This window comes from Haemorhous mexicanus, chromosome 16 (genome assembly GCF_027477595.1).
Source record: "Haemorhous mexicanus isolate bHaeMex1 chromosome 16, bHaeMex1.pri, whole genome shotgun sequence".
Taxonomy (NCBI): Eukaryota; Metazoa; Chordata; class Aves; order Passeriformes; family Fringillidae; genus Haemorhous; species Haemorhous mexicanus.
In genome coordinates this window covers 10,493,220-10,499,219 of record NC_082356.1, presented here as the reverse complement: position 1 = coordinate 10,499,219, position 6,000 = coordinate 10,493,220, and positions in this window count along the sequence as shown.

Genomic DNA, 6,000 nt, shown 5'->3' with positions numbered 1-6,000 from the left:
GATGCAGATGGAAATAGAATAAGGGATGGATAATGTCCTAGATTGCAAGGCAATGTGTGTGTTCTATTTGCCATCTGTTAGAGGTGTGGCAGTTATCTTCTGTGAATTGGGCAGTTTTTCTTTATCTCTTCCACACCAGTCCTCCCTCTGGGAGGCATCTGGTGTTAATGGGCTAATGAATGTCACTGCATGACTGATAACAGTTACATCATCCCATTGTGAGATGCTCCGCCCAGAGGGAGGGGCCAAGCATTCCTACCTGGATAGAATCTGAGATTTTGGGACAACCGAATAGCCTTTCCACTGGATTCCCAGAGGAGGAGCAGCCTTTTCCACTGGATTCCCAGAGGAAGACCAGGCCCATCTATACCACCACTGGATCTTCAGAGGAAGACTACACCCTTCTACAGGATCACTGCTCCAACAGAACCACACCTGTCTGCAGGAAGACTGCAGGAGGACTGCAGCCACCATTTCAATTGCACTGCTACCAACACCCGGACCCACAGGGTGTCAGGTCATATTCTGACTCTGTCAGTGCTGTTTTGTATTACTGCATCGTTTCTTTTATTTTCTTCCCTAATTTTTATTTTCTTCCCTTATTCCTGCTCCCATATCTGTGCCTGAGAGCCCCCTCAATTTCAAAATTATAACAATTCGGAGGGAGGGGGTTTACATTTTCCATTTCAGGGGCGGCTCCTGCCTTCATTAGCAGACACCTGTCTTTTCAAACCAAGACAAGGGGAAAGGTTCAAAGCCTCAGTTATAATGCCAATAAAGTTTGAAGGAACAAATAAAATAGGAATTGGGGATGTTCTGTTAGTTCCAAATGCAGGGTGAAATTTATTAGGATGGAGTGCTCCCAGAGAAAGGGAAGATGGTAGTTAAGCTTCTCCAGTTAAGGGAAGGAAATGAGGAGAAAATTCATGAGATGATGTGGGCAAAACTAAAAAATGGATGTAAATTAAACATCAAACCTATAGTAATAAAAATAGTTAATGAAAACCATCCAGTTTGGGTATGGCAACATCCACTCTCCCTGGAGGGGAGACAAGGACTACGGCTGGTGATCCAGGACCTACTTGAGGACAGGCCCTTAAAGCCATGTATGTCCCCCCATAATACACCCATATTACCAGGAAAGAAGTCAGAAGGGACTTACAGGCTTGTCCAAGAGTTGAGAGAAGTGAACAAAAGAACAGTGAATCGGTACCCAGTGGTGCCTAATCCCTATAGACTACTGAGTAACATCCCAGTGGTCCAGTGTGATAGACCTAAAAGATGCTTTTTGGGTGTGCTCTCTGGCAGAGGAAAGTGGGTTATATTTGCCTTTGAATGGGAGAACCCTGATTCTGGGGGAAGCAACAGCTTCAGTGAACTGGGTTTCCCCAAGGGTTTTCCAAATCCCCAAACCTGTTTGGTCAAACCCTAGGAGGAGAAGTACTAAAAACACTTCTCCATTAAACCTGGGATAAAGCTCATCCAATATGTAAATTATTTGCTTCTCTCAGGACTGGAAGAAAAAGAAGTTTGGGAATCCACCATAGTGTTGTTAAATTTTCTGGGGAACTAAGTTTTTGGATCTCAAAATGGATTCTACAATTTGTAAAAATGGAAGTAAAGTACCTAGGACATGTGATTTGTCAAGGGAGCTGGCAGCTGACCCTGAGAGAATTATGGGGATAGTCTCACTCCCAGGGCCAAAAACTAAGAGGGAAGTCAGCAGGTTTTAGGCTTGTGGGGATATTGTAGGCTATGGATTGAAGGATACATGCAGGCCATCCAGATCTTGTATGAAAAGTTGGTTGAAGAAGAGATTAGGTGGGAAAAAGATGATGAACAAAAGTTTGAAGCTTTAAAGCAAAAATTAGTCAGTGCACTGGCACCGAGTCTTCCTGCCTTAGACAAACCCTTCTATCTGCTTGTGGATATAGAAAAAGGGGAAATGAGATTGACTCTCAAGCAGAGACTGAAAGAAAACCAGAAAAACACCAAGATGCCCAAAAAGTAGAGTCAAGCTTCCACCAACCAACTCGAGAACTGTCTTCCTGTTTTAATGGGTGAGAATTACCAGCATCTGTTGAGGAGAAGTACACAAGGGACTGTAAAGGTAATGGGACAGCTTCATCAAGAAAATAAGACAAAGGGAGGAGAGCAAGACCGGGTTGGCCGCTTTGCTCACTACCAAGAAGGCTCCATAGCCCTGCTGCGGGCAGCAACCCCGTAGGCATGGTAAGGTAGGGACAAAAGGCCAGACCAGACCTCTGTCATTCCTCTCCTCAGTTGTCTTTTAATACAACAGGGACTGGAGGGCAGGGCCGAGCTGGCCTCTGTACTCACCCCTAAGATACACTGACTATGGGTAGCAGCCACACAGGCATGGTAGATGGGAGTCAAAGCCATACTGGACCTCTGTGATGCCCTTTTGTCCATTCCAAATAAGTGTGTCCAAGGAAAACCTGAGACTTTTTCTCCTCTTCCCGCTGTCCTCGCCCACATCAACAGATGCTGGTATGACTCATTCAAGAGAGAGAGGAAATTTTTTACTTAACTGTTTGAGCCAAATGACTAATAGAAAAAGAAAAGGGGGGTTTGTTATAGATGAGTAATGCTATGGTTGACTCTCACAATCAAGGGGTGAATATTAAATATATGTTAAGAGAAGTTTTGTGGATGTATAATTATCTTTCCCCTCCCCCTTGCCTTGTTATCATGGGATGGCCTCAGTAGTTGGGGCATTTGGGAGGGTCAGCTTGTTACTATGGCAGCACCTGACCTCCAATCAAGGTGTAATAAAGTGATCTGCACCACTGGACAGGAGTCGATTGACAAAGCTTTGGGAGGGGCTGGAAGTATAAAAGACAGAACATCCATTTAGTAAATAAGGACACGGTGACTGAATCCTTTGCTCCCAGTGCTGTGTCCTTCTCTTTATTCAGTCTTCTGTTGTGTTTTGATAAGATCTTAATAATTTAAATTTTTGAAAGTGATAATGGTTTCTCACATGAAGTTGGGGAATGTGAGGGAAGGTTGTCCACGCTGAGTCAGCTCTCAAGGTACAACTTCTCTGACCTGGCCAGACCTCCTTGGGAGTGGTCCAACATCAATATCAAACACAGAGTGCTGCAATCACCTCTTCCCTAAAGAGAACAGTAATAAAATACATTCTTTAAAATAGAATTAAATATTTCTTAGAAGCTCATTGAAATAGGAATCCATAACTGTAAAAGGAAAACTTCCTGCTGACATGAACTAGACCAGAGGGAAATCAAGGCAGAGCCATGGTTTGTCAGGACTTGCTTGATCCTAATGAGCTTCACTGTGCATTTGGAGCTGAGCCCTGCAACCTCAGGGCCTGAGAGGAGATTGCACAAACCTTTCCAGGAGCCAAAGGCAGAAGAAAACCCCAAAGCATCTCAAGGCATGAATGGGTCCCACTGAGGTCCATCCCAAAAGTGGCTCCTCATGGACTCCTTGGAGGAGAAAATTGGAGGCCAGGATGACACAAAAACTTCTCAGAGATTCAGTGTGGGAAGGAAATTCCAAAGTACCTTAAACACCTTGAGTGTCTCAAAGCATTAATGAGCCCCACTCAGTGTCAGTACAAAGCTCTCAAGGGACTCCTTAAAGCAGATAATTGGGGCCATGATTGCACAAACCTCTCACACAGTCTGTATCCAAAGGGAAACACCAAGTACCTTAAAAGAACTGAAGTACCTTGAAGCATTAATGAGCCCCACTGAGTGTTGTTACTGACAAAGCCTCTCCAGGGACTAATTACAGCAGGTAATTGGAGGCCATGATTGCTCACACCTCTCAGAGACTCCCAGGCAAAAGCCAAACCCAAAGTCCTTTGAAAACCCTGCAGTCCCTGGGAGCATTCAGGAGCCTTCAGGGCCATTGCTGAGCAAGGCTCCCCAGGGACTCCTTCCAGCAGATCCTTGAGGCTACTGGGATGTGGGCTAGGGGGGGATGCTGAGGGCAGGACAAGGGGCTGACAGTGCCCAGCCTGGCTGGGGCTGTGCCAGGAGGCCCCAGGGCCTCAGGACAAGGTGTCTCCTCCCAGCCCTTGGTGGCACAAACCCTGCTGTGCCCCAGGGCACCAAGATTGGCTTCTCTTTGTCCCCAGCTGTCATCAGTGCCTCCAGTTCTCTCCTCTGCCTGGGGCCTGGGGACACTTTCTCTGTTGTGTCCCTCAGTGGGACCCATTAAAAGTGAAAGAAACATTGGAGTTGGATTCTGACTTGGAGTTCTGGAGAGGTTTCTTCAGCTCCCTCTAAAGGACTGATGTTCAGGTCCTCAGCATAAAGCCCCAGAGGGTCATAAAGTCCTTGTGCTGTGTCTGTGCTGCTGAGCTGGGCTGGGCTCCTGGCACAGAGGCAGCTCCTGGTAACCAAGAAGAGCTTCAAAAGCACATTTCTCTTGATGAGCAGCTTTTCTCCCAGCCCAGCAGGGCAGGGGCACTGCCTGCAGCCACCCCGGGCACAGCACAGAGGCACAGAGAGCTTCAATCAGTCAGGGCTGGGAAGGTGCTGAGAAGTGCCTGGGGCACAATCACTGCCAGCCCTTGGCACAGGAACCTCTGGCTGCAGGACAATGCAGCTGCAGCTCCTGGAGCCATCTCCTAAAGCTGGAACATCCCAATGCCTGCAGACCCTGTGAGTACATTCTCTGATTCTCTCTTGTGCAGAGCAGCCAGGGGTGCCCAGGGCTGTCCTGCAGAGCAGGGTCCTGCAGCCCAGGGCACTGTGCTGGGGCAGGGACTCTGCTGCCTGCCAGGGACAGCTCTCAGCCGGCCCGGGAGCTGCTCCCAGCACTAGGGGACAAGATCTGGGGGGAAGGAGCCACCCTGAGCAGGGCAGGTGCTGCTGCTGAGAGGGGCTGGGTGGGGCAGGGCTGCTCCCAGCTCCAGACCAGCCTGGGCACAGCTCTGGAGGGCACTTCTCAAAGAAGGTAAACTGGGATTGCTGTAAGGATCAGGAGGTTTCCTGAGAGTGTTTTCAATTTCCTTCTTGGAGAAGGATGGGAATGTTGGGGTGGTGCCAAAACATTTTTGCTTTTTCTATATTTTTCATATATTCATGCCTCTGTAAAATACAATTATATAGTTGTAAATCTATAATCATTATTTTTTTCTATTAAACTCTTTTTTTTTACTCTTATTAAGCTGCTATTATATACTTCTATAACTAGAATCCTTAATTAACTCTGGTACATTTCCTAACCTTTCTCTTAGATTTTAGAACAACGGGCTGACTGTCTAAATACATTCCTGAAATACTGTCTTATTATCTGTGTTATTATCAAATAGCCTTATTATTAGGAAGAGAGCCTACAAGAAAATTTTGTTTTTTGACCAGAATGTGAGCAGTCACAACAAAAAGTAGAGGCAAAGAAGCCCTTGGACCTACTCCAATGAGTTGAGCCAGGGGTGCGTAACTGGGGCAACTGAATCTCCTATTGGATGTTCCTGTTAAATATCCTGATTTATCAACCCTAATAAATTGGTAAAACCAGGCCCCAGGTGTGCCCCATCCCCACTGGGACACCTGGAAGCTTCCAATAAATGTCTGGTTTTTACTTTATTGTTCTAACACGGTTGCAAGGGGTTTTTTCTCTTTTGATTATAGACCACAAGGGGATGAGAGAAGAAGAACAGGAATTGTAATCCCAGAATCACAGAACATTCTGAGTTAAAAGGGACAGAGATGATCATCCAAGGAATGTTTGAACATTTACAGAGACTCCAGAACTGTAACTTTGGGTGGTCAGTCTCTCTGCTGGGAGCCTCCCAAAGGTCCCTCAGCCACTCCTCAGCCCTGGACAGCAGCAGCATCACCTCTGCAGGGCCCAGCAGGGCTCTCCTGAGCTGCCCTTGCCCACCTGCACACAGAGCCTGCCCCAGCCAGGGCCCTGCACACAGGCAGGTTTCTGTAGGGCCAGGGCCAGGGCACACAGGGTGGGATGGGCTCTGTGAGCGCTGGCAGGGACAAGGCTCCT